The sequence below is a fragment of the Theropithecus gelada genome, chromosome 14, assembly GCF_003255815.1.
Source record: "Theropithecus gelada isolate Dixy chromosome 14, Tgel_1.0, whole genome shotgun sequence".
NCBI classification, from domain to species: Eukaryota; Metazoa; Chordata; class Mammalia; order Primates; family Cercopithecidae; genus Theropithecus; species Theropithecus gelada.
Window position 1 is genome coordinate 24,526,593 of NC_037682.1, and position 27,601 is coordinate 24,554,193.

Sequence of the window (27,601 nt, forward strand, 5' to 3'; positions counted from 1 at the left end):
GTTCTAAGGAGAAACCCTGAGAGAGTAGAAATTTCCCCCACTCATTCTTTACACAACTCTTCAATCCTGACCACAATGTGTGATGAACTCTCATGCTGAAAGTCTTTCCTCTTGTCATAGACCTTGTATAGATACATACATGCAAATGAAACCTTGAAAATCATTATTGACTTCCTTTTTATTCCCCATACAATCTATAGCTATTTTGAAACTATTAATGTCTACTGCTATACAACCAGTTATGCATATTCTAAAAATCATGAAAGACACAGGAAAACATAGAACTGATATTGGGAAGTTTGCAATACTTCTATTTCAGGGACTCTGAAGCCTAGGAGGGATTGGAACACAGAGCGCAGACACCAAGGAGACAAGAGTTTGTAGCCCTTCTTGCCTCCTGGTAACAAAATAGAGCCTCAATATTTCAGGTAAAGTAGAACAACTCTTTCACCTGTGCTAATCATCTTTTGATCCTTGCCATGTGAATAGACTCATGATCTGACATTTGCTATTCTAGTCACAATAGCTCTTGTCTCAGAAATTCAATTTTCAGTGTCTCATGAATTTAATACCTGCTCTATTATCAGAAGATTTGTAATAACTTATACAGCTGAACCATTTCCAAATTTCCTGTTCATCTTAACCTTTCCACCCTTCCATCTTGGTGCAGAGGATGGCCTTGTGAAAAGGCAGGTTTAATCAACACACTTCCCTCAAGCATCAGTGTGTGCTAGAGTTACAGTGTGACCAAGACACAAGATCTCAAATGTATCAGACACCTGACAGCTTCAGCTGGATTTAGGTAGGAAAATAAAAAGCAATAAGCAAAGACCACGGATATGACCTGAGCTGTTTGGGGAACTTCCCTGGTGGAAAGTGTCATTGTATGCCTTTGACTTGACTTGCTGAAGCAGTTTTTAATCATAGCAGCACCCACTAACAGCCATTGGCAAACTCCCCTTCTCTTTCTCTTTTAATTTCTATGCTGCTTTGGGATAAACAGCCAAGTTTCAGAATCTATCTCTCAACATTTTGTAGACAACTAAGATACACCTTGAGCCCAGTTAATATATACAAATTATCTGGTTTGGATGACCAACATGTTTAGTTTTCTTCTGTGCTAGAACATAGTCTAGCAGGCATATTTGCCAGATGTATAAAACTTAATTTCCAGTAAGAGCTGAGATACAGTCAATCATCTTCTGTATGCAGAGGTCACACTATGTTCTCAGCCCCATAAAATAATAACCCATTGACTTTCCCACAAAATTGTTTGAATAGAGTTAAACAGTAATCATTGAAACTCAGTTCAGACCTTGTCTGGTTCAATGTCATTTTAGCTGGAAAACAATTAAAAGAAACTACAAAAGTAAAACAAAATAGTTACAGAATAAATACTAAGTTCAAATTAATAATTTCTTACATAGAGAACACAATAATTGACATCTAATTACTTCTGTTTTATCTTGGTGATATATGAAAAAAATTCCAAATTCACACAAATTAGAAATTTGATAGTGAACCTTAAAAAGACTTTATAATGCAATTTAAAGATACATTTTTATATATACAGAATCCATCTAGAAGCTTGCATTCTTATTATAGAACCAACCTTCCTTCCTTCCTTCCCTCCTTCCCTCCTTCCCTCCTTCCTTCCTTCCTTCCTTCCTTCCTTCCTTCCTTCCTTCCTTCCTTCCCTCCTTCCTTCCTTCCTTTGCTTCCTTGCTTTCTTGCTTCCTTTTTTCTTTCTTCCCTTTTTTCCTTTTCCCTTTCGTATCCTTTTTATCTTTTGTCTGTTTTTCCTTCTTTCCTTAGTTCTTTCTTTGATTTGATACATCTTTATCAATTGACTATTCTGCTCCAGCCATTGTTAATAATTTAAAGTAGAATTACTATCATCTAACATTGTACAATTACTTCTATTCCTTATTGAAAATAGAAATTTAAAAAAGCATCTAAATCCTAAAATGTAGCCTAAAATATTGATAATACAAGACCACTATGGGTTTTTGTTGGGTGTTGAGTTTGTTTTTTCCTAACTGACCACAATGCCATTAAAAGAGCAATCACTGAGCAGATGTGCTTCAACCTTCTCAGCATTTGATTGAACATGACACACTTTTGCTAGAGCACTGTGCTCACTCATATAATTTTATGTGAACAGACTTGCCCAGGAATAAATTTAAAAAGAGAGAAAAGGGAAGGGCAATAATCTGGGAAATTGGAAACACCTTTAATAAAATGTTTAAATATAAAGATAGAAATAGCAGGAGTCATTTAGTATAAAGTCTCACATGTATACTTAACCACAAACTTAATGCAAAATTAATATATTGATGGTTTCCATTATGTTAATGTTTTGGCATTAAATATAATTATGTCAATATGCAATACATTTTTATGCTGCATATTATAATAAAAATGGATTTGTTGTTGTTGTTGTTAGGATGGCCAAGTGTCTTGGTTTGCCAGGGACTTGGGGAAAGGGATTGTTCCAGGAACATGGAACTTTCCATAATAAACCTGGAATATTCTGGACAAAGCAGGATATATTGGTTATCATAGTTATATCTCTAAATTAGGTAATTCTATGAGACACAATTGTATAAACCACTGTGTTGAGTTATGTTTCTTTAGTGATGATATACTTAACTGCAACGAGCTCGCCTAATCAGGTGGGTTTCAATTCTAGGCTATGCATTAGAGTCATCTCATCTCAGGAGGCTTCTCAAAGTATTGATGATTGAGTACACCTAAAACCAAATACATCAGCATCTCAGTACATTTTCAAAGCTTCTTAGTGATTCTAATACATAGCAGAACCAAGAACCACTACTCCAGGGCTGCTCTGAACTCCATTCCACACCAGTCAGGTTCAGTCTGGCTCCAGTTAGCTGGCAGAACAACAGCAAAATAAAGAAAGAATCCCTGCCTAAGCATGGCTAGATCTAATCTTGAGACGTTTGTTGGAACTTTCCCAGTAGTGACAGGTTAGGTGGATACAGGCCCTGGTTTTCTACACTCTCCTCCTCTCCAGCTCCTCTTTATGTTGTAATCCTGTATGTTGAAATGAGATCTGAATTCTGCAAACTATTCTATAAACCAAGAATTCAAGATTTGAGATTTCAAGGGTTAAAAGAATTAGACTAAACGCTTTTAGAGAACACAGTTTATAGACATATTTAGCTCTATAACTGCTGATGTCACATACACATTCTATTTATTTGTTGAAGCAAAGAAAATTACATTTTACAATTTTCCTTAATCAAAGAAATGAGGAGCTTCATCCAAGGAGTTTATGCACTTACTCAACATTAGTCAAATGTTGATTATCATGTTCTATTTAGTCCCACGTTCATGGAATACACAAACTTATAGGGACTATTAAAAATATAAGGCAATGGTTTTAATGTGAAAATGCAGTATTTGTCAGTGTAAGTCTTTATGATTATTATCAAATTTCTTTAGTAAAAATTATATAACAGAAACTCTTCTAAACACTTATTTATATATTCATTTTGTGGTGCCAAGCCACAGCCAATATTTAATTCAAAAGGAGAAACTCAGAACTACTAACCTACCAGCGGTCTGGGATCACTCTCTCATTGCATTAACCACACAATAACATAACCTATATTTTACATAATTGAATAATTTAGGCTATTTCATTAAGATGAGGCCAGGTTAACCATAGTTTATATGGTCTCAATTTAATTAGAATTTGAACTTTTAAAAAGTGATGCTGTACTATTAACATTCTTAAAATACCAAGAATCCAGGGTCCTAGCCCTACTCAAATAAGAGACTGTTGTTCACTAGATACTGAGGAGAATAAATGGCAGCACAGGTTGGCCTTTATGATTGGAGCCATGAAAATGCCTCAAGGCTGATTTATAGGGATTTCCAAAATATTATAGAAACAAAATTATTAGGAATTTCCAAGTCTTTTATTTACACTAATTTCCCAAAATTATGAAAACTAATCATAAGGAGATGTTTCTTTATTGTATTTTGTCTGGTAGATTTATTTATTCCAAGATTTACAAATCAACCCCTCACTTGTTTCTTGTGTTATAAAGATGGAGAGTTTACCTAACGTTACATGTTGGGGAGGTTGGTGCCAGTGGATGCATAGTGGGAAATTTCTTAAACAATTGTTGGAACAAAAGCTAGAATAAAGAAAAGTTATATGCAGCAGATGCCTTGATGCAGCTCTCTGTCTTTTGCCCTGATACTGTATGAATAGCGAACATGAAAGTTTGCTACTTTCTCACCTGTGTTATTGGTCCTCCTTATAAATAGCATCTAGCTATGTATGTGTGGATTTCCAAGTTTTCTTTGGATGAATTTCTAAGACTCTCAATCCCATTGGAGTTAAGAATTGTATCATGTACACTATTATGCAGTTTTCCACTTTGTCATGACAAAATAAGATAAAAAATATAAGAAAGTGTTTTTAAATTATTAAAACTATATGCTATGGTAGGCTGAAAGTTGACTGCAGTTTTAGAACAGGAAATAATGGTATTGAAAGTGCCAAGAAGGCTTAACGGCTGTTTTCTTCACCTGAAACTTCGCTACCCTTCATTCCTGTTCTTTATGCCACATGGTCAGAAAAATAAGTCCTTATAGGTTTAGTCAATGGGTATTTTTTATGTAATGAACATCATTTAAGTATTCACAGTATCTAATAATATGTGCTTGGGGTTTAAAGCCTGAAGATAATTTGTGAAATATAGTGATGCCTTTCACTAGTATAAAATTTAATCAGGGTAATATGCTTATGAAATTACATACAGCTGTGCATTCTTATTATGGTGACAAGAAGAATGAGAATGCAATGTATTCAGAGGTTCAGAGAAGGTGGAGGCTGTTGTGAATTAGAAGGGTCAGGGAGACCTTTCTTGGCAAGATGAAGTTTCAATTTGGACCTGAGAGATGGGTAATCCATACCTATGTCACTGCCCACCTTATAAAAGTCAGGAAATGAAAAACCTTGATAATAAATTATAAAATTCTAATTGAAAAGTTATTGGCCTCTGGAATCTGCAGATCGAATAATTGTTTTTTTTGTGCAACTCCCTTATTTTATTTCCATAGAGCTTATATTTTCTAAAGAGGGTCCCTCTCAGCAGAGCTTTTTCCATGAACTGTATTATGAAAGTAGCATACTGTCTCAAATGTAAAACAAAAATCATTACACATTAAGGAATAAACATCTTAGAGCAATCTTGTTTGCTGAGGACCTCTTTATTCGTATCTTTGTATGCTCATTAGTGCTGCTACATGCAGAGCTCTATGTTTATCCTGCATTTAAGGAGCTGATTTTACAACCATACATGGGCCAAATAGGTTTCAAAGACCTGGACAAAATAAGAGAGAAAGAGAGAGAAGAGAGAAGAGAGAGGAGAGAAGAGAGAGGAGAGGAGAGGAGAGAGAGAGAGAGAGAGTGTGTGTGTGTGTGTGTGTGTGTGTGTGTGAATAGACAGAGGTGTGTGTGAGGGACAGGAGAGCTATTCAATGATGCCTTAAATAAACCAGTGATTCATAAGTATAAGAAGTTTCAGATGCCTGATTGTGACCAACATCTGTGTGAAGAGCTTCAAGAGCGTTCAAGAACACTTGGATTGGATCATGGGCAAGGATGTCTCTCTTGGAGTGTCTTGTTGGACCTCTACCCATCTGTTTGCTTCAACCAAATCATATATATGTATCCAGTGGGCTTCGTATCAAGTCAGTCTCAGTAAGTTTTTACATTTGCATTGCTGAAGGGATACCATTCAACTATAGCAACATCTTCATTCTAGAAAAAGTAAAGATAAGATTAAAAGGTTGAAAGCTTAGAAAAAGAGCATGCTTGACCAAAAGTGCAAAAGGGTTATAACTTCTAAATTACTGTCATTTCATAGTAAACGTTCAATATAAAATTAGTAGGGGGAAAGAAGAGAAAGCTTTAAAGGTGGCTTTTGAAGTCAGTCAACCTGCTTCCTATGTTCCCAAAATAATCCCTGAACATATTTTATTTTTGGGGAAAGTTGTGTGGCCTAAAGAGATTGGAGCTTGGAGACAAAAGACTTGGGGTCCAATCCCTCTTCTTTGGATCACTAATTGTTACATATATGTATATTAACTAGTCATTCACATTGCTAATTTCACCATCCTTAAAATAAAAATAATAATGTTCACCTTGTAAAATGCCTTGTACAGTATGTGCATCACACACATGAATTAATGATAGCTGTTCTGAGCAATTTGTGGTGAAAAATAATCTAATATATCACAGATATAAACTTGTTTAACCCTTAGAGCAAATTTTGAAATAATTATTATAACCATTAGAACAGATTGGACAATGGAGGCACGAAGAAATTGTCTTCCCCAGACTTACAGAGTCAGGATATAACAGCCAGAATTTAATCGGAGGCAGACTGATTACAGAGCATAAACTCCCAGAAACTAGGTGCTACTCAGTAAACAATGATTGACTATGTTTTATTACTCCTAGTCTTCTTGTCTTACTGAGGTATATTACATCTGATCTTCTTAATCATACCTTTCAAAATTCTTAATTTAGCATCTTCTTTTAGAATCATCACCTTTTAATGACTATTTTTTAATAGGGGATTCCCTTATGGTAAGACTTGGTGCATATGATTATGATATTGTCCAAATGCTCCAGAGATTTAAAATGCAAATTAGGATATTTAAGTGCCAACATATTAATTTTTCTATAACCCTAGGCAACAAAATTGATATCTGTACAATTTATGTATGCAATACACTGTGTGTAAAGTCACATTGTTGACCTATTTTCCACAAGCCTGCATTGATGTTTAAGTTCTCACTATCTTTTTGCACCAGGAATTTTTTTTTTTAATTTTCACTCCTATTTCCCCCAACTTGCCAGATTAAACTAATAAGCACAATAGCAGGCAGTTCACATTACACAGTGTGTGTTTTGGCGTTGAACTCAATTGTCTCATTTTAGATGATATGTCTCTAAGTAGTATCCATTTTTTTATTTGGAAAGAGTTTTGGAAAACAAGGCTTTCTTCTTTTATAGCTTGTTATTTGAAAATTTAGCAGAAATAACATAAAACAATTCCCCATCAAAGTTTCTAGAAAATCAGTGCACTTTACCTTCCTGTCTTTGCCCTCCAGATTCTATTATATATTTCAATGGCCTTATTTCTATGCAGAATGGTGCTGCATTATTTCCATTACTTTATGTTGCAGCTGATATTTCACCTTGTGGGAAGGATATTGGATAGTAGGAACTTATCTGGGCCCATCCTGTACTGATTCACATATGTATTCGTCAAAAATATCACAAAGCCTTTAAAGAGAATGGAATAGATCATATGTACAGACATGAAAAGATGCTCAAGATCCATATTTAGTTAAAAAAAGAAGCAAGTTGAAAAATTAAATATACCTGGATCAAATTTTTTATTTAAAAACACAAAGCAAAAATGATTCCATATGTGTAAATGTGTCTAGAGAAAAACTCTGGAAGGATGTATCTCAAAATATTAGCATTAGTTACCTCTGGGAAATAAACTTAGTTGGGTATGGGGAGCAATTAAGACAGGATTAAGTATTATTTGTTATTTATACATTTTTGTATTATTCTATTTTTCACCACTATGATAATCACCATAGTAATTAGAAATAAATAATTTATAGCGTATTTGTTATTATAGGATTCCATGTATACACAAAGGCCAAAGAGACATTTTTGAACTCAGTGATATTATAATCTAATGGATGGAGCAGACAAGTGAAAATAATAATTATAATACAAAGAAAAATATGTCATTCATTCTATAAGACTGTTGCACATATATTTGAAAATTCAGGGAAATTACATTTTATTGTGAATATGAGGGAAATAAAAATAAATAAATGGCATCTGGGTAGGAAAGTAAGGGTTTTCTAATAGCAGAGAGCATTGTTTAACTTGGAGGAATGTCTATCATTTTTCCTTCATGTTGTCAGTTTCCTAGAACACGGTAGGTGCTCAGTAAAATGGGTTGTAGAAAAAAGAAAAGAAGAAAACATAATGGAATGATCTTCTGATTATAGAAGTTTAGAGCTGGGAAGGATGTAGGGGTTACCTCCTTTCATGTCAGTGTGCTTATGATTCTGAGGAGGGGTGGGTGGGACCTTGGACACCTCACTATAGTTCCACCCAGAGAAGTTTTTATTTCAGTACCTCTATTACTGGAAAGTTACAGACCTGAAACAATCTTTATTGTTTTAGCTGTGAAAAAAAATGAAGAGAGGTGAACGTTTTCCTCTTATTATATAAATAATTCATAAAACCCACGAACCTATGTTCTTAGGAGTTTACAGTTCATAGTAGCATTTCTTCAATGAATATAAGTCCAGGTAAAACAGCTAATTTGTCCAAAAATATGAAGCTTGAAATATTTTTGAATATGGAGTATATTGAGGGAGAGTAAACAACTCATATTAAATAGAACATGTGACTTACACTGGGGAGTCGTAAGAGAAAATCCAGGCATTCCTTTGAGCCATTTAAAAAGGAGGGAAGTGTACCTATCAAGAGGCTTCACAGGTGATGAGTGACTTCTACTTTTCACCAAATGAAGGAAGAGATATCAGTTCTAACTTCTTGCTTGAAACAACTGAAAGGAAATGAGGACAAAAATACTCAACACAATGGTAGTCAAGATACTGAATATTAAATTGAGAAACAATGAGAGACAATTATGGAGGGAAACAAATGAAGACCCTACCACTGTTCCAGCTTACTGAGAGAGTTTCCAAGCCCTAGTCTGAGGAGAGGGGACACATTCAAAGAGCTGGGAGTTCAGGGAGGCCACAGGGCTGGAGTTTGCAGGAGAAGGATATCAGAGAGGGGAGAGCTGTGGAGAGAGAAGAATGAGGGGAGTTGAGGATTGAAAGAGAGTGAGAGAGAATGAGAGAAGAGAACTCCAGAGATCTGTACATGTTCCTCCTCAGCTGTTCTGGTGACCTATGAGAATGCCTGAAAACAAAAGCAAAAACAAAAAACAAACAAATAAACAAAAACACGAGTATGGATTGGACTGAGGAGAAAAACATCCTAAGAATAGAGAAAATAGTGCCCCACACTCACTCTTTGGTTAGGGAGTATTCCTATTCCCACCAGCCAGAGTAGGATATCTCATAATTCACTAGGCAACAGGTAGCATATACAAAAGAGACTTGCCTCAATAGAGACAAAATTAGCCCTGAAATAGGCACGTCTGTGTTATCAACAAACAAAGTTTAAAAGCAAGACTTGAAAGGATCAAATTAGTTTTACATAACTTTACTGCATCCCGGAACAACAGCAGCAAAACCTAAAATTTGTTACCAAATATTTCCCACTTCTCAATTTTTATCATGAAGATATTCTGCAAGTTCGTGCATCACTTTACCATTGGGAATCAAAAATTTTTCTAAACAAAACTAATTAGAAGTCAAAACTTTTAAATATAAAAATAGTCATACATGATTAATATGTATAATTCAGGACATCTCTAATATTCTAAATATTACACTATTAGCCCATATTTCCAAAAGTTAGTCAATGAATTAATTGATAAGGAGCTTTCTCTGATTAAAAAATGTACTGCTTCTGTCTTAACTTTGTTTTTACCCAAAAGTCATTCAGGGGCAGTTGTTTAATTTGTATGTAATTTTATGGTTGTAGGAGATCTTTTTGGTACTGATTTCTATTTTTATTCCACTGTGGTCTGATAATATGGTTGGTATGATTTGAAATTTTTTGAATTTATTGGGACTGGCTTTATGGTTGAGCATGTGGTCAGTCTTGGAGTACGTTCCATGTGCAGATAAGAAGAATGTATATTATGTGGTTGATGGATGCAGTGCTCTGTTAGATGTCTATTAGTTTCAATTGGTCAAGTGTCAAATTTAAGTCTATAATTTGTTACTTTTATCCCTCGATGGCATCATTAACCATCAGAGAAATGCAAATCAAAACCACAATAAGGGATCATCTTACAGCAATCAGAATGGCTATTATTAAAAATTTGAAATACTTTTATTTTGGTCGGCAAGGCTGGCAAGGCTGTGGAGAAAAGGGAATGTTCATACGCTGATAGTGATAATGTAAATTAGTTTAGTCATTGTAGAAAGTGGTTTAGAGAATTCTCAAAGAACTTAAAACAGAACTACCATTTGAACCAGCAATCCCATTACTGGGTATATTTCCAAAAGAAAATAAATTTTTCCACTAAAAAGATACATGCACTCATACGTTTATAACAGCACTACTCACCATAGCAGTCATGGAATCAACCTAGGTGTCCATCAGTGGTGGATTGGATAAAGAAAATATGGTACATGTATACCATGAAATACCATGCAGCCTTAAAAAAGAATGAAATTATTTCCTTTGCAGCCACATGAATGCAGCCGGAGTCCATTATTCCAAGCAAATTAACACAGGAACAGAAAACCAAATACTTCATTTTCTCACTTCTAAGTGGGAACAAAACATTGAGTACTCATGGACATAACGATGCTGACAATGGACACTGAGGACTACTAGAGGGAGGAGAGCAGGAGAGGAACAAGGGTTGAAAAATTACTCTTGAGTACTATGCTCACTCCTTGGGCAACAGGATCATTTGTATCCCAACCCTCAGCATTATGCAATATATAAATGTAACAAACCTGCACATATATCCCCAAATCTGAAATAAAAGTTGAAATTACATTTTTAAACCTAAGACTAAAAAAAATATTGTGGGTTGAATTTTTGAAACTTGTATTCATATGTATGGATTATTGAATCTTTCGGAATCACACAAAGTTTCCTGAGATTTACTTGGAGGCTCCAATGGTGTGGTTTTGACTGTTTGATAAATGTCCATTAAGGACAGCTTCCCCACCAGGAATATACAGGAATAACAAACTCCTTTCCCCATGGATGGTGGATTGCCTAATCACATCCATTGCTCCTCCCTTTTCAATGAGGTAGAAATTATGGGTTACACTGCTGATTCTAATTAACAGCAAAGATTTATCTTGATAAGACTTGTCAGCGAATTTGCATTCACCTTCATGTGACTGATACCAATTTCATGAGTTTTAAAATTGGAGTTGTAAGGACTCCAGTGGATACTACATATTAAGGGGTATGATTGTGTTCAAATGTTCATTATATTTAGGAGTATAGACAGTGTATTTAAATGTTATGCTTTAATTCCTATGGTAAGTTAGCATAAATTGATAGTCAGTATAAATTGATGATTGTTTTAAAAACAAACAACATGCTCATAGGTGGGAACTGACCAATGAGATCACCTGGACTCGGGAAGGGGAACATCACACACCGGGGCCTATTATGGGGAGCGGGGAGCGGGGAGGGATTGCATTGGGAGTTATACCTGATGTAAATGACGAGTTGATGGGTGCTGATGAGTTGATGGGTGCAGCACACCAACATGGCACAAGTATACATATGTAACAAACCTGCACGTTGTGCACACGTACCCTAGAACTTAAAGTATAATAATAATTTTTAAAAAATTTAAAAAAATTAAAAAATAAAAGAAAAACAAAAAGCAGAAAAAATGTATTAAAGATAATAATATATAAAGCTTTTATCTCTCAACTTGTCATGATGTTTTTTATTCACTATCTAATATTATTCTAAATAAAATATAACATTTTAAATTAAAAAAAAAAAAAAACATGCTTCACTGGCTGATGTGTTAGGGTTTGACCAAGACAGAAGAAAAACTGCAAAGTTGAACATCACTTAGGAGAGTATGACTGTTACAGTAGAAAAAATGAGCAGAAACGCAGGATTCAACTTGCATAGTGGCATGAGAATACATAAGCTGGAATGAATAGCAAAGATGTAAAAGTCTGTATTTTTATAATTTGTTTTCTCTTGTTATTGGCAAAGTATTAGCCAAATGTCAAGTGTTGTTAAATGTTAATATGTGGGCCAAGATTACCAGAAATTGGAAAACTGTTTTGACTTATACTCTAAGACCATGCAAAATTGCCTTTCCTGAAGCATTATTTCAGGGTAAAAATGGTCAAACCTACCAGATGTTTGCGGAATCATCTCGAGGACTGGGAGCTTACTGTTTCTAATCCTCCCTCTGCATTGCTAAGCTTTCCAGAGGTGCAGAAAGGCATCCACTTCAAGAACCCATGTCACTTCGTCAGTAGAGAGCTTTTGGGAGATAGAGGTCCTAGCCAAATTGCCCAGAGTAGACTTATTAATAAAAGTAGCAAACTTCACATTATTTCAGTCTGTGACTTTTTTAATGACAGAAGCATTTTTTTTTTTTTTGCCTCCTTTCCGGCGAAGCTGCAAAAATGTATCTGTGTTTTGCAAGTCTTGCAGATTTATAATTTTCTGTATTGGATGTGAACCCCCTCACTGGGGTGGTCAGAAAAATTATTCTTGAAAAATACAAATCTTGCAATGGATAGATAACGATACAATTTCTTTTCCTCAAGATATATGCTGCAAATATATTGCTAAGGCATCTGTGAATGTTTTTAGCTTGGGGGTTTTTAATGCAAATATTAGTGATGAAATCTTAAACTCTTCATAGGTTATCAATAAATACCACTTTTATGTATTGATCGAATTCTCTTCTGACAATTTGTTGGTGTTGAAAATCGTTTTCTGCTATCCATCCAAGGGGAGCTAACATTTCTGGAGTATCTAATAGGTGTTAGAAGTAATGATACATATTTACCTTTCATATTTAGGACAACCTTAAAATAATCCTATTCCAATTAAGGGAACTAAAGCTTGGTGAAGTTAAGTATTTTGACGAATGAGAAATATGCCAGAACATGGATTAAAATCAAGTCATTCATTTTTCTGGAAGTGGAAATAGGGAAGAGGGAGAGCCAAGTGAGTCAGGGCCTTCTGTCTAATCAATGTACCTCTGACCTATCAGGTCAGGTTTCCATGGGTTTTAAACATCTGTGTCATGGTTACTCCTACTTGGAAGTTGAATTTATTCCACATAATGAAAAGAATAATGTGTGCAAATACTTTAAAGACTCTCCCGACAGGGAGACAGCCTTGGAGACAACCGCCTTCATCATTTTTTACCCCTTCCCCTTCATTGAAAGCAATTTCAAATAGTGTAATACAGCTTATATTAGAATCTGTGTGGTGACTGTAATATTCTATCTAAATGAACTGAATAAAACCTCTCTTGGGGCAAACCAGGAGGTTTGGTTTAAATGATCCCTTACTCTGTTTTAAAGTATACTAGTAATACAAGGAAATCCAACCATAGCCAACAAGTGAGTTCTCAGAATTGCATTTTCTTTGGCAGGTAGATGGTTTTTCTTTGTGCCGGAATGGAAGGTAATGGAGAATAGTGGTTAAGAATATGGGTTTTGAAGTCAAGCAGCTGAGAATTGTAGCACAGTACAATCATTCGTGTGATCATGAGCCAGTTACTTAAACTCAAGCATCAATTTGCTCCTCTATACTAAGGCGTGAGGGGAAATAACCTGCCTGCAGAGATGCTATGAGAACAAAATGTTATACGTGTGTAAATCACCTAACACAGTACCTAGCCTTTAGTTATTTAGACATTTCTTATGCACCAAAAGTAAGTTAAGTCTTCACACATATTACCTCTCAGAGAACAACTCCATGAGATAAATGTGATTTCATTATGATCCTGCATTTAAGAAAACTGAGGTTCATGAAAAATATTCCTGTAGTCATACATGTGGGCCAAGATAGAAGAGTAGGTTTATGTCTGCTTTCAACACCTGAGCTCCTAAATATACTACTATTTTTTCACATGATCCTATGTCACTATGAAATAAGTAGTTGAGTAATTGCTGACATAGAAAGTTAGTAATAGGGGTTATGGGGAGTTAAATGACATGCCTCTGTTCATATGATTAGTATGTGTTAGAGTTAGGATTGGAACCCAGGTCTGTCTGATGTTATCTTTTCTTTATTACTAGTATCTCCATTTTCTTTACCTCTTGGAATGCTCCATCTAAATAGGCTGTATACTTCAGGAATCTTTCTACAGTGCACATCTCACAGTGTCTCTCCCAAGCACTAATTCCTTCAATAATCCCACATTATCTACAGGATAAAGCCAAACAACTTTGTATAACTCATCTTGCTCTTCCCAATCTGAATCCGACCTCCCTCTCTGGTATGCTGCATGCCAACACACTTAGGTACATACTCCAACCCTAATACACTACTTGTAATGCCCCTACATTTATCATTTTGTCCCGTATTTCTACATTGGTTCATGCCTGGAATGCACTTGCCCACCTTGTCCAATGTGTGACTTCTTAGTCATCTTTGAAAACTGTAGCACTTTCTGAAGTTCTGGTCCATGAGTAAAAACTAATACTCCCATGACCACTGCAATGAAAGTATGTCATTTGTCCTCTTGCTGGAATTATAATTGACTGATGGACCTAGAAGCTGTTCTTAGGATCCAGTGGGGCTTTTGCTGCTAGATTTTGTTTCCCGTGAGCTGCTTCTAGCCAACAGCTGCTAGTAACTCAGTCCAATTCTTATAAAACACAGGACTCCTCTAATGTGCAACTTCAGCTCAAGGATGCCCCGTTGGCTAGCTAAACCTTTCTTGGAACTGTGCTGCAGGACCAGACTCTCTCTATCCAACCTTTGCCCCTTCTATTCTCCTTCACATGTGTCAGACTTTCACTGTAGTCTGAAAGCTCTCCCTTATTCACCTGCCCATTCCCCCTTTATCCTCTACAATAATTTCTGCCAATAAATGTATTGTAAGTCTAATCCTGTCTGAGTGCCTGCTTCTTGATGGACTTGAGCTAACATAGCCATGACAATGCCTTCTCTATCCTATATACATACTATCACAAAATAATTGCCTTCATTTCTTTTCTTATCCCCTTCTCTAAATTAAATTATAAGCACTGTAAAATCAGGAAAAAATATTGCCTTACTTCATTTATTTTTAGCATTTAGCATACTGCTTGATCCTTACTGAGTACTTAATAAATATTTATGTAAATAAGTGCTCAAAGTATAATTTTATCTAACATGAGTTGTTTAGGTTAAAACAATCAAAACTATATGTTTATTTCTCAGGTAGCACTGCCAATCAATGTGAAGATAGCTGGAAGTTAGCTTAGTGTTACTAATGCAAAGATTATATTTCGAAGTATTACCATTTAGCTTCCCCATGCCCAAAATATTTTCTTGAGTTCAAGTGAGTTTCCGTGCTTATGATCTTAATTTAACTAAACATGAAATCTTGAAATCTCACTGAATATCTCTCATCACTAAATGAAACAGCCTTGATTAATCACTTTGAGCACTTCAAAATAATCTGTCAGTTAACCTATATTTAACATAAAATCTATGTGAGAGCATTTATTTGTAGTAAAGCGTATTCTTAGACAGCTATAAAATGAAATATCAGTTCTTAATATTTCAAGTAAGGAGTGGGATGTAGAATGTTTCTATTTATTACTGGTAAAGCCATTACAAACCTGTTTTAATCTGTATAGTAATAAAAATTATCATGACTAACATTATTTTCTCTTGATCATTTCAGGTCTTATATTTTTATTGCAACAAAAAAATAAGTATCTCATTTCTAATTTAATTTTTTCTTCAAAATTGTACTGGTTTAACAATCTAATTTTGAAATGCCATTTCACTGCTTGACTCCAGCCAGTTCCGTTTTTTGTCCCAGTCCATTTTTCGTATTTAAGATCTCTGTTGGAATTTTTAAATATATTGTCTTCTGAATGTATTATGTGATAATTCTTGTGCCATCAGAACCAGTGTCCAAAAAAAAAGAAAAAGATTTTGTAACTAATTCTGTCAAGCTCTTCAGGCTATGATCCCCATTCCCCAAATAAGATGCTAAGAATTAAATAAGTAAAATAATGAGATGATTGCATAACTAGTAACTGGGTATGAACCCAGATTTACCTGATTTTTGACTATCTAATCTTAATTCAGTTGTCTAGAGTTTTGACTAAAGTTTGAGTATCAGAGAAGGCTGTTTAATATGAAAAGCACAGAATGCTCTTCTAAGAACTTTGTAGCTTATTCTGGAGGCAATAGAGAGCTACTCAGGTTTTAAGAAGGAATAATGTAATTTGATATATGTTTGAAAAACCTATCAAAAGTAGAATGTCCAGATAATGTAAAAGACAATGGTTAAAACTAGGAAGGGGGAGATCTGAAGTAAGTTACTGACAAAGTCCAAAGAGAAAGTGGTTAGGATCTTATCTAAGTATATAGGCAAGAAAGTTGAGAGGAAGAGCAGAGTGAAGAAATATTCCTAACTTCAGTGACTCAGCAATGTCGGCATTTGGTCAAATTTCTTAGCCATCATACATTGTTTCCTGCTTGGTAAAATGAAGATAGTACAATATTCTTCAAAATATTACCATGAGCTTTAAATAATAATATACTATTCTAAACTTGTTTGGTACATACTACGTGCCTAGGCTTTTTCATGAGAACTTTGTTTATTCTAAAAATTTAATTCTCACAAGAAGCCCATTAGTTTGGTACTATCACTATCACAGTTTTATAGATGAGAAAACTGAGGCACAATGAGGTGGAGTAAAAAGGGATGACACTGTGACAGCGTGAGGTTCAAGTAATAGCAGGTATTATATATGTGACACATAGAAGATGCTTTGTAAATGACTGTAATTAGCCAAGTAGACTAATATATTTGAGAGATTGAACCAAATTGGACTCAAGTTTGTTACATGGTAATCTAGCACTTGTTGATGTGACCTAAACTCTGATTGGACCTTCATGGATGGAGCGCAGGTGCTGTCCTTGGTGCTGGTAATACAGGGGCGAAGTAAACAAACCCCTGTCATCACAATGATTTCTTTCTGATAAAACAAATGATCTAATGACAGGTAATTGAATGAAGGAAGCTGAGTTGGACTGTTTCCAAATTATTTTCTGCAATGCACTGTATTCTGGAAACATTTGCTCAGAAAGATGGCACAGGAACAAGGCTCAGAAACCATCTTCATTTTGCTACATTTTCAGTGAGGACAAAGGAAACAAACTGGCTTCAAATCTCATCTTGAGCCCCTTTTCTCATGGAGTTCACTTTAAACTCTGGACTGTTACAGGTCCAAAGCTATATACAAAGTGTCTAGGTTCTGTTGAATTCCCAGGTCCTGAAAGTGTGCCTAAAACAGAGCGGGCAGTTAAATATAGTGTCTTGAATGAATAGATGAGTGAATGAATTCAGGTATTTTTCACTTTTTAAGCTATTCATCATTTATAGTAAGTTAATTTCTGAGGAAAAAAATGAGTATTTAAAGATTAACTACTAACTTGTATATGTGCTAGGACTGATGGTTTTACAAAGAAGATATAATGATTTTAAAGTGTCTCTTAAGAATTATTTGTAACAAACATTGAAGAGATAATTTTAGCCATTTTACTTGAGCACTAAAACCAGAGCATCTCTTTGAATTTCAGAAGTGTCATGGTGCCACCTTTTTTTAAAATTAAATCTCATTCAAAATTCATATCATAAACAACATTGTGAAAATACTAATGTTCAATATAAAAACATCATTTAGTATTACACCATAGCCAAGAAATCATGAGAAAATTATTCCATGTTCTTCCATCTAGTTTTTGTACATGGATGTATGTATCATCACAGAATAATTGTTATTTTAGAAGTTCCTTTTTTCATTCACTATTATATCATAAACATTTCCATAACATTTTATAATTATATAATACTATTTTAATATCTGGATAATATTTTCTCTGTTTGTCCCAGCCCTGTGTGGTCACTCACCCACTCACCTTCAGTAGATCTCTGGAATGTTATCGATTCCAGATGGTGTCTAAAATCATGCATTTGCAAGACAGAACCATTACATTGTAGCATTTTCTAGTTTGAGAAGAGCTTGAAATTTGTGCAATTAAATAATTCCCTTCATATAAGGATGAAGACACAGACATCAAGAGAGTTGTGGGAACTTGAGCAGTGTTCTGAGAAGAATGGTAGAGTGTCAGATGAAAGTTATTCAGCTATGATCTGGACCAATCACTTCACTCCCTTGGGCCTTAGTGTAGTCAAGTCTGAATCAACTAGATCATATTTTTGGGAACATCGCATTTATTTAAGAAGAAGCAGTAGGTGGCTAAAACTAATGAGTGACATTTTCAAACATTTATACAACACAGAATCAAAATAAGTCATATAATGTGTTTATCATAATATTGGACACATAGTACGTGTTCAACACAGGCTTGCTGCCATTGTTATTGTTATTGTTGTTGTTTGACAATGTCTCTACTTGGTGTAGTATAGGTATATTTTATAGCTGTTCCTCAATATATTACCAAGTACAGTGAATTATCCATAGGCTTTCTTCACCCTTTGCTTGGATCTTTTCTCTGTGACAGTACAGAATCATTGTGGTGCACTCATCCTAATGGAGAAAGGTCAGAGGGAGATTATACTTCTTTTCCTGCCAGAATAACTGTTTATCAGGAGGAAAGGAACTGTCAGAACTGGAGGAAGACATGCGCTTGTGCATTCATCTTTGCCCCTTTCTGCCAATGCAGGATAACTACTGAAAGAACATTCTCAAATGATGCTTTTTAAATGACTTCAAGCAGTGGTGCTTCCAATTAGATTGATATTTGTCATAACTATTTTATTGGCCCTTGGTAATCACAGAGTGAATTACTGCTATTACTCTCCAACATTGCAATGAATCAGTTCACAGAATAAATTACAAAGAAAAGCAGGCTGGGTGCAGTAGCTCACACTTGTAATTCCAGCACTTTGGGAGTCTAAGGCAGAAGGATCACTTAAACACAGGAGTTCAAGACAAGCCTGGGAAACATGGGAGACCCTGGCTCTATAAACAAACAAACAAACAACAACAACAACAAAAAGCTGGGCATGGTGGCGTGTGCCTCTGTCCCAGCTACTCAGCAGGCTGAGGTGGGAGAATTGCCTGAACACAGGAGTTCGAGGCTTCAGTGAGCCATGATCACGCCACTTCACTCCAGCTGGGATGAGACTCCATCTCAGAAACAACAACAACCACCACCCTACACACACACACACACACACACACACACACACACACACACAGGCACACACACTGAAGAAGACTGAATTATTGGAGACTGAATACTTTGCAACTGAAGAGTTACACAATAAAGTGATGGTGTCTTAAGAGTATCCTAGTATTAGTTACTCTGTTTTATTTTAAATTTCAACTTTTATTATATTAGACATGGAGGTGTATGTGCAGATTTATTACAAGGGAATCTTGTGTGATGCTGAGGTTTTCAGTATAGATTCCATCACCCAGCTAATTAGCATAGTACCTGATAGGTAGTTTTTCAACCCATATCTCCCACCCTCCCTCCCCGCTCTAGTAGTCGGCAGTGTCTGTTGTTAAAATATTTTTGTCTCTGTGCTCAATGTTTAGCTCACACTTATAAGTGAGAACATTCGGTATTTGGTTTTCTGTTCCTGGGTTAATTCGCTTAGGATTATGGCCTCAAACTGCATCCATGCTGCTGCAAAGGACATGATTTTGTTCTATTTTTATAGTTGCATAATACTTCACATTTATATGTACCACATCTTCTTTGTCCAGTCTACCATTAGATATATATGTACCACATTTTCTTTATCCAATCTGCCATTGATGGAAACCTGGGTTGATTCCGTGTCTTTGCTATTGCTAATAGCACATCTGCTGACAATGTTAGTTACTTTGTTTTTAATTCACAATTAGTCTTCCAGATGCTCCCCAAACTTTCTCAGTGAAGAGTTATTGCCTTCTTGGAACTCTACTGTATGGACTCCAGATTATATAATTCTAATTTCAAATTAAAATTTGTTTTTGTGTTACAAAGCTGTCTAGGTTGGCATCCCAGTTTTACCATTACTGGCTTTGTGTCCTTATGCAAATTATTTAATCATCCTGTGACTGTTTTTATATTTTTAAATAGACAGGATTATAATTGCAGCTACATGGCATTGAGAATTAAATAAAATAATACATGATGTTATCAGTTAATGTAGTGTCTGATGTATAGTATGTGCTTGAAAGTGTTAGATACTGGTCGGGAGCGGTGGCTCACGCCTGTAATCTCAGCACTTCAGGGGGCCCAGGTGGGCGGATCAAGAGGTTAGGAGATCGAGACCATTGTGGCTAACATGGTGAAAGCCTGTCTCTACTAAACACACAAAAATTAGCCGGACCTGGTGGCGGGAGTGCCTGTAGTCCCAGCTACTTGGAAGGCTGAGGCAGGAGAATGGCGTGAACCCAGGAGATGGAGGTTGCAGTGAGCCGAGATCACGCCACTGTACTCCAGCCTGGGTGACAGAGCGAGACTCCATCTCAAAAAAAACACAACAACAAAAAAGAAAGTGTTAGATACTATTGTTGCTATTATTAATTTTATTATTAGTATATGACATATTTCTCAGGCCCCATACATCTGGCAAATATAAATTATCTATTTTTAGATGTTAATAAAACTTATTATGGTGAAAAATAACCTATTTTACAATTCAAAAGATCCGACTTTAATATGGGGTCCACCACAAATTAATTTCAATATCTGGAAATAATTGCAGCTCAGCTACATTGCAATATACATTTTTTCTCAGGACTGAGTTAGGGTTCAAACTATGCTTTATATATATAATTTGGCATTCTTTTTAGTAGTTTTTAGTACTCTGGTCACATTTTTACTGATAGTCCCATTTTATTTACTCAGCTTCCTTTTAAGAGTGATTGAGAATATGTTATTACTGTAGTTTATAGCTGAGGACCTGAGATTCAGAATGAAGTTACATTACTAAACATGGTGAAAGAGGAACTAGAACCTAAATTTTCTTAAATCAAAAGAATAAACTCATTTATTCTGTGATTTTCTAGTTATCTGAAGGAGTAAACCATCCAATATAGTTTTCTGCTCCAATAGAATAACTTGGGAATACATTCTAAAAATATGTGTCATTAGGCAATTTCATTCTTGGATGAACATCATATGGTGTATGTATGCAAACCTTTATTGTATACTCTACTACACACCTAGGCTGTGTGGTAATGCTCATTGCTCCTAAGCTACAAACCTGTACAGCGTGTTACTGTACTGAAATATTATAGGAAATTATAACACAATGCTAAGTATTTGTGTATCTAAAAATACCTAAACACAGAAAGGGTACAGTGAAAATATGATATTATAATCTTACGAGACCACTGTCATATAAGTGGTCTGTTGTTGATTGAAACATCCATGTGCAGTGTATGACTCTATTAAGCAGACATGGCTCTGTTTTGTCAGGACAGACACAGATGAAAACAATAATAAAGACACAAGATTTTCCTCTGCATCTCACAGTTGAGGAAGCTGTAAAGGGACTGAATTTTGAACCCAATACCATTAATAAATTATTTAGCAATCTACCTAGAATGACTTCATTTTTTTAATCAACAAAATATTATTTAAGCCACTACTACATACCTGTTTTGAATATATTTTGTTATTCAGGGAATCAAGGAGTACAGCAGTGAAAAAACTAATGGAAATCCCCACACTCATGGGCTTTTCTTGCTTAATGGGAGGAGAACAACAATTTTAAAGTCTGTTTGTCAAAGATGTTGTATGCTAGATGGTAATACATGCTTTGAACCAAAATTAAGGAGGGAAAGAATAGGGTCAACGTATAAGTCATGTGTTAGTCTTTTTGAATAAGAAAATGGTAGAATGTTGTTCTGACCTGAGACGAAATGGCAGGAAGAGAAAAATTGGTGGTGGCAGAGAGCTCCGTTTAGGATATTCTAAATTTAAATAGCTTATTAGAACTCTAAATGTGTAGATCAAGTAGAGAGTTGGCTGGGCTAAACTATAAATCTGTCAATTCCAGATGTATAAATGGTATTTACAGTCATAAACCTGGATTAGACCTTGACGGGAGTTAGTCTAATAGGAAATAGGAGATAGCAAAGAGATAAGCCATTATTGTTACAAACATTTAGAAGGAAACCTCAGAGGAGACTAAGAAAGTTTGACCCATCGCGGGAGGAAAACTGGAGAGAATGGTGCTCTGGAAGCCAAGTGGAAAAAAAAGTGTTTTAATTGGAAATAAATGTTACATTATTATAGCGTAAACTATAGCAGTACTAAGTAAGTCTAATTTACTCCAGGATACAGTAAGGAGCAATCGAAAGTAATGTGTGAATGTCTATTATTTGCATAAGGCAAGTGGTGATTAAAGAAAGTAAACACACGAGTGCATACACACACGCACATGCAGATAAAGCATTTTCCCTGCCTTCAGAGTGCAAAGGCAGGGACATAGAATTAGGAACACTGGCTATAAATCTCATAAAATATGACAAACAAAGGTCTGTGGGATTACGGATGAGGTACAGATTAATTTTGATTGGCAACTTCAGGCGGAAAAGGTCATATTTGAGCTGGGTATTAAATAATGACTATGAGTTTGTGGATAAGAAATAGGAATAGACAAAAGAATAATGACATTTGAAGTGAATAAGATAGAATGAAAAATGGTATAGAGGCATGAAAAGGCACAGTATGTTTAAATGAGAAATAAACTCATTTGACAAAAATAGACCCTGCAAAAGAAGCAGGGATAAACAGCACCAGATATGCTTTTTTTCCTTTGTTAAAAATCTTACTCAACAGTCCAATAGAAAGACAAATTTGATAAAGTGAGATTTTTCTTAGAACCAAATATTGTGATTAGCATCAATTTGCAAAAAGTCGTTTTTATTCTGGGAAAGCCTCAAGCATGACATATTATAAAATGAATATACACTTGGATAAACTTAACTGTAGAGAAATATAAATTATTCCATGTAGGTTATTCCATTAGGTCGGTTTTAATTTCAAATAACTTTGCTTGGGCTATTTTCTAACTTTCTTAAGTGTAATGCCATGTTTTAATTTTATGTCTTTTCTAGAAATGGTTCTCTTTACTGCGAGGCTGCCAGGTCACCCAATGAGAGAGGGGCCAAATAAGCTGGAACATCATCTAATACACTGAATGTAAGTGAGTGCAACATTAATAGCTTTTAAACAAAAATAGAAAGAAATGTTGTTTCATATATGACTTATACTGCCTTGGAATAGTCCATGTTTGTGAATTAATATGGTCAATTGCTGGATACATGACATGGACCAAGCTCTCACTGGTGAGTGTGGGGTTGCTGCACACACCTGTGTCAGGGCTGCATTTCTCCTTGAAGCACACAAATTACAGTTTTGCCTGGAGTCGGTTTGTCTCTTGTAATTGCTCTGCTTATAGTAAAACATGGAAAGCCTGCTTTCTAACTGCAGTTACATGTATTTTCACTTATTCTACTTTCTGACTCCTACTGAACTCATAATTTACCCTTCCTTTATCTTTCTCTATCAGCCTGGTCCATCAGACACTACACTTAGCTTTATTTGCTGCCCGGGATCCAAAGTCAGTCACTGGGTTCTCTCCAGCCCTCTAGCTCTCTATGAAATCTATCCTCTGGCATATTTTTCTTGCCAGTTGACCAGTTAATATTTATTTGTATAAGTGATTATTGGATGTACCTTTCACTAGACCAAATATTACATGCAGGCAAGAATCATATCTGTTTGCTCATACCTCTTAGATATTCAACACAACCATGCTGTCTGACCGCATCTAGTCCTGAACAGGATGTGACCACTTAAAATGTTCCAGCTCTTTCAGCATTTTTCAAAATCTCTATTCTCCATGAGCTCAAACCTTGCCCTGACTTCCTTAGTTTCAAATGAATTAGCCTCCTCGTTTAAAAAAAGATGAGGCTATTTGATGTGAATATCACCGAATTTTTCTTCTTTAAATGTTAAAATATCTATTTATCTTCACCTGTACTCTATTTTCCAAAATAATCGCTCATATTAATTTTAATTATAACACTTTCATTCCTTTACCAATTTTACTGGATCAGCTATTTGTCTCTACATTTGCATTTCTCCATTTCCCTGGTTCCTTCCACGCAGACTAAAACCAAACATGTTTCTCTAATCCTAGAAACATATCGCCAACTAAAATCCAAACAAAACTATTCCCCATGATTTCGCTCTTTTCCTATGTTTTTCCCCACATTAGCCCCTCTTTACCCATTCAAACTACTTGAAACAACTCTCAATATTCTTTGCCAATGCATGATAAATTCCACAGAAGAAGGATCTATTTTTGTTTCATTATGCAGTGTATTTCCAGTATCTAACACGACATCTAAAATGGTAGGAGCTCAATAATTAAATAAATACATGTATTTCCCATCTCTCTTCCCACTCTACCTGAGTGTGAAAATTTTGTTCCAAGCACTGCTTAAATTACTCTCACCAAGATAACCAACCATAATAACTCTCTCCTCTCTTACTCAATTTATAGCAATGCTTCAAATTCTCTTTTATATCCCATATCATAGTCTATCCTAATTATTTTAACTGCGCATATGTCTCATCACTTCTTCAGAGTCTCAGCCCCTTGAGGTCAGGACAATTAACTTGGTTATTTCTTTTGTTTCCCTAACTTTTAGCTAAGAACTTATTTTTCAACGTTTTACTAATGACTTTAGTTAATAGATTTAAGTACTGAAGGATTCTCTGACATTACTCCGACAACTTCAGCACTACCTTTGATAAAATGTTTTGTCCCTGAAATAAAAATATAAAAAATGGAATAGAATATCCTGTTATAAACCATTTCAAAATCATTGGAGGAAGAATTCTAAAACTTTTTACCAAATGAATCATGACATTTATATATAGGCTTCATAATTACATATAATCAATTAAAAATTAATTATAAGTATCTATGCATATGTATGCTACACATACACCACACACACACACACACACACACACACACACCCCTTTACCCTTGGCTACTTTAGTGCATTATGATCATATTTATGCATTAAATACCTGTACTATATATCAATTGGGTCTCTATGATAAACAAATATATGCATACGACCTTAGACATAAACCACACAAATAAGCCAAGTGAAATATAACCCCCTATAAATTAACATTCTCACAAAAGAGACAACATAAAATCTTGAGTTAAATCATTAAGACTCTGCTTATTATATATACATAAGCAATAAGAACGCATGCCTCCTCACATGTCTAAAAAAGTGGTTGTAACCATATAGATGAATAGCCATTGATTAAATTATTTCTAAGAAAATGAAAGCCTTTTCTACTGTCTTTAAATTCCCAGTAAATGCACACAATAGAAGGAAGAAAGCCCTAAGCAGCTGTTTTAGGAGTTTGAACAGAGATTTAATAATTATTCCACATTTCCCTTCCCTCTGTCTTCATTTTCTGCAAACTCAAAATTGGGTTCTTGTTTGTTTGCTGTTTGATTCTTTTCTTCCACTAACTCATATGGATCAGCAGATCGACTTGAGTGTATTTGCCCCAGGTCTGATATTCTAAAACTCCTTTGGGACACTGTTTCTTGTAATTACCTATAGCTGCATTTACTAAAACCCACGGATTAAAGTTTTCCTACCATGCACCTTGCTCAGGCCTTTGGGAGATCTTACAGTCCGTGGAAAGGGATCAGGAAAATCCAAACTGATTGGTGGCTTGAGGGCCAAATAATTTATTGTTTAATTAACTTTTCTGTTTTTCTATTAGTTGTGATTTCATATAAATATAATAATTTAAGAAATGTTTGGGGGATTTAATTTGTTTTGTCCCCAGTAAAAAGTCTTAAATTTAACCCGTTTTCAGACTTGTATGTAAATGCTATTGCTTGTATGATGTTCACTCATATGGATCACTGTTTATCATAGGGGCATTTGTAAAATCAAAATAATTCACAAAGTAATAATATTTTAAAAATCTAGACACAGTAACAATTCAGGGAGAGCCATAAAGGCTTATAGAGAATCACTTTAAGATGGGAGCTCTCTCAGTCTCTAATTTGGTAAGTTGGATGATTATGTGGTTTATGGTCTTTGCCTTCTCTGTAAATATTTGGCATATACATTGGGTTAAGCCTGGAAACGATGTCTGCATGTGATGTATCAGAGACACTAATTCAGAAGGACCCCAAATTCTATTATATTAATTCTATTTAGTTGTTCAGCTAGCTCTCTTTTGTTTGCCTTTTCATGCTGTCTTCTTTCCTGTAAGTTGACCTGTAAAGACTAGAACAACAGGCTCCAGTACCCACGTTGGCCATTGGGAAGCCCCAGCAGCAGATAATAAGAAAGAAAAAGTGAAATCAGGGTCTCTACTCTCCAGGTTTCTTTGTGTGTTCATCTCAGACTGGCTGGATTCCTCAGTCAAAGATTTGGTATTTTTCTTGGCTACCTTCTAGCCATGAAACATGCAGACACTGCTTACCTGAACAGTTTCCTCCCCTGCTACCTTCTGGACTAGAAGTGGTAACAACTCTTTTTCTCTTATTAGCCCCGGGTCCTGCATTCTCATTTATGGCTCCCTAAGCCCTGGTTATATCTTTGTAAGAAACCTTCACTGAATTATCTTAATTTGAGTGTGCCAGCTATTTCCTATCAGAAATCTGATTGATAGAATTCTCATTGCTGTTCCTAAATTAGCTTCATATTGATTATAATTTTGCAAAATTATGGCTAGTAGAGCTGAATGTTAAATTAAATGTAACTATTTAGGATAATAGACATGAATTACATGTCAATAGGGAAAAGGTCTTGGAAAAATAAGAAAAAATATTGCATTCGTAACATTTGCTCTTTTCTTTCATGTGTTTACTTTGGACACTAAATTACATTTAAGAATTGAATAACTAGAAGGTAGTGCTATTTCTGGTGAACTTTCCCTTTTTTCTATGGATGGATAGCACTGAAGTTACAATGAATTCATCAGGACATCCAAACTACATTTGGTTTGGATGTAGTTTTTTTATGTTTAAAAATGTTAGAGGTTAGTTGACCGATATAGCCAATAGTTGCACTATTTTGTTTTTATTTATTTATTTTTATTTGTATACATTTAAGGGGTACAATGGAATTTTGTTACATGAATATATTGCATAGTAGTGAGGGCTGGTCTTTAAATGGATGTAGCACCTGAGTAAGTTAAACTCTTTTAGACCTTGATAAACTTTTAAAGAAGTATGGGACTAATGTGGCATGAATGGCCATATTTGCCAAAAAGGAAGGCTGGTTGTATTGGTATTGTTGGCATCCAATACATCAAATAATTATTTTAATAATTTGCTTTAAGTTTTGCAACTTTAAAGAGGAAGTATCTAATATCAGTATAATTGGACTTCTTCCATCTGTGAAGAATTCAAAAGAGAAACATGTTTTCTTATTTAATTATACAAATTAGCCTCTGAACACTTTTTAATATTGGTATTAGAGGAAAGAGGCAGTTCTTGATATTAAATTTAACCTTGTAGAATGGTACACAATTATGCACCAAAATGTTTCCACAGCATTTTAGTGTTTTAAATTTGCTTGCTGATTTGAATTTGTAAAATAAATTACAGACTTATGAAGTATTTGCGGAATTAAGAAAAAAAGTATA

At 35.1% G+C, this 27,601-nt stretch overlaps 1 protein-coding gene across 2 annotated transcripts in view; it reads left to right on the forward strand.

The window, feature by feature from the left end:
• Positions 1 to 27,601, forward strand: part of LRRC4C (leucine rich repeat containing 4C) — a 1,320,805-nt gene that overhangs the window by 486,485 nt on the left and 806,719 nt on the right. The window contains exon 2 of one of the 2 annotated variants that reach the window (XM_025356748.1): positions 23,008 to 23,096. The exons of the other annotated variant lie outside the window; for it this stretch is intronic. The gene's annotated coding sequence lies outside the window, so the exon portion shown is untranslated. The remainder of the gene's footprint in view (positions 1 to 23,007; positions 23,097 to 27,601) is intronic. 2 annotated transcript variants of the gene reach the window in all.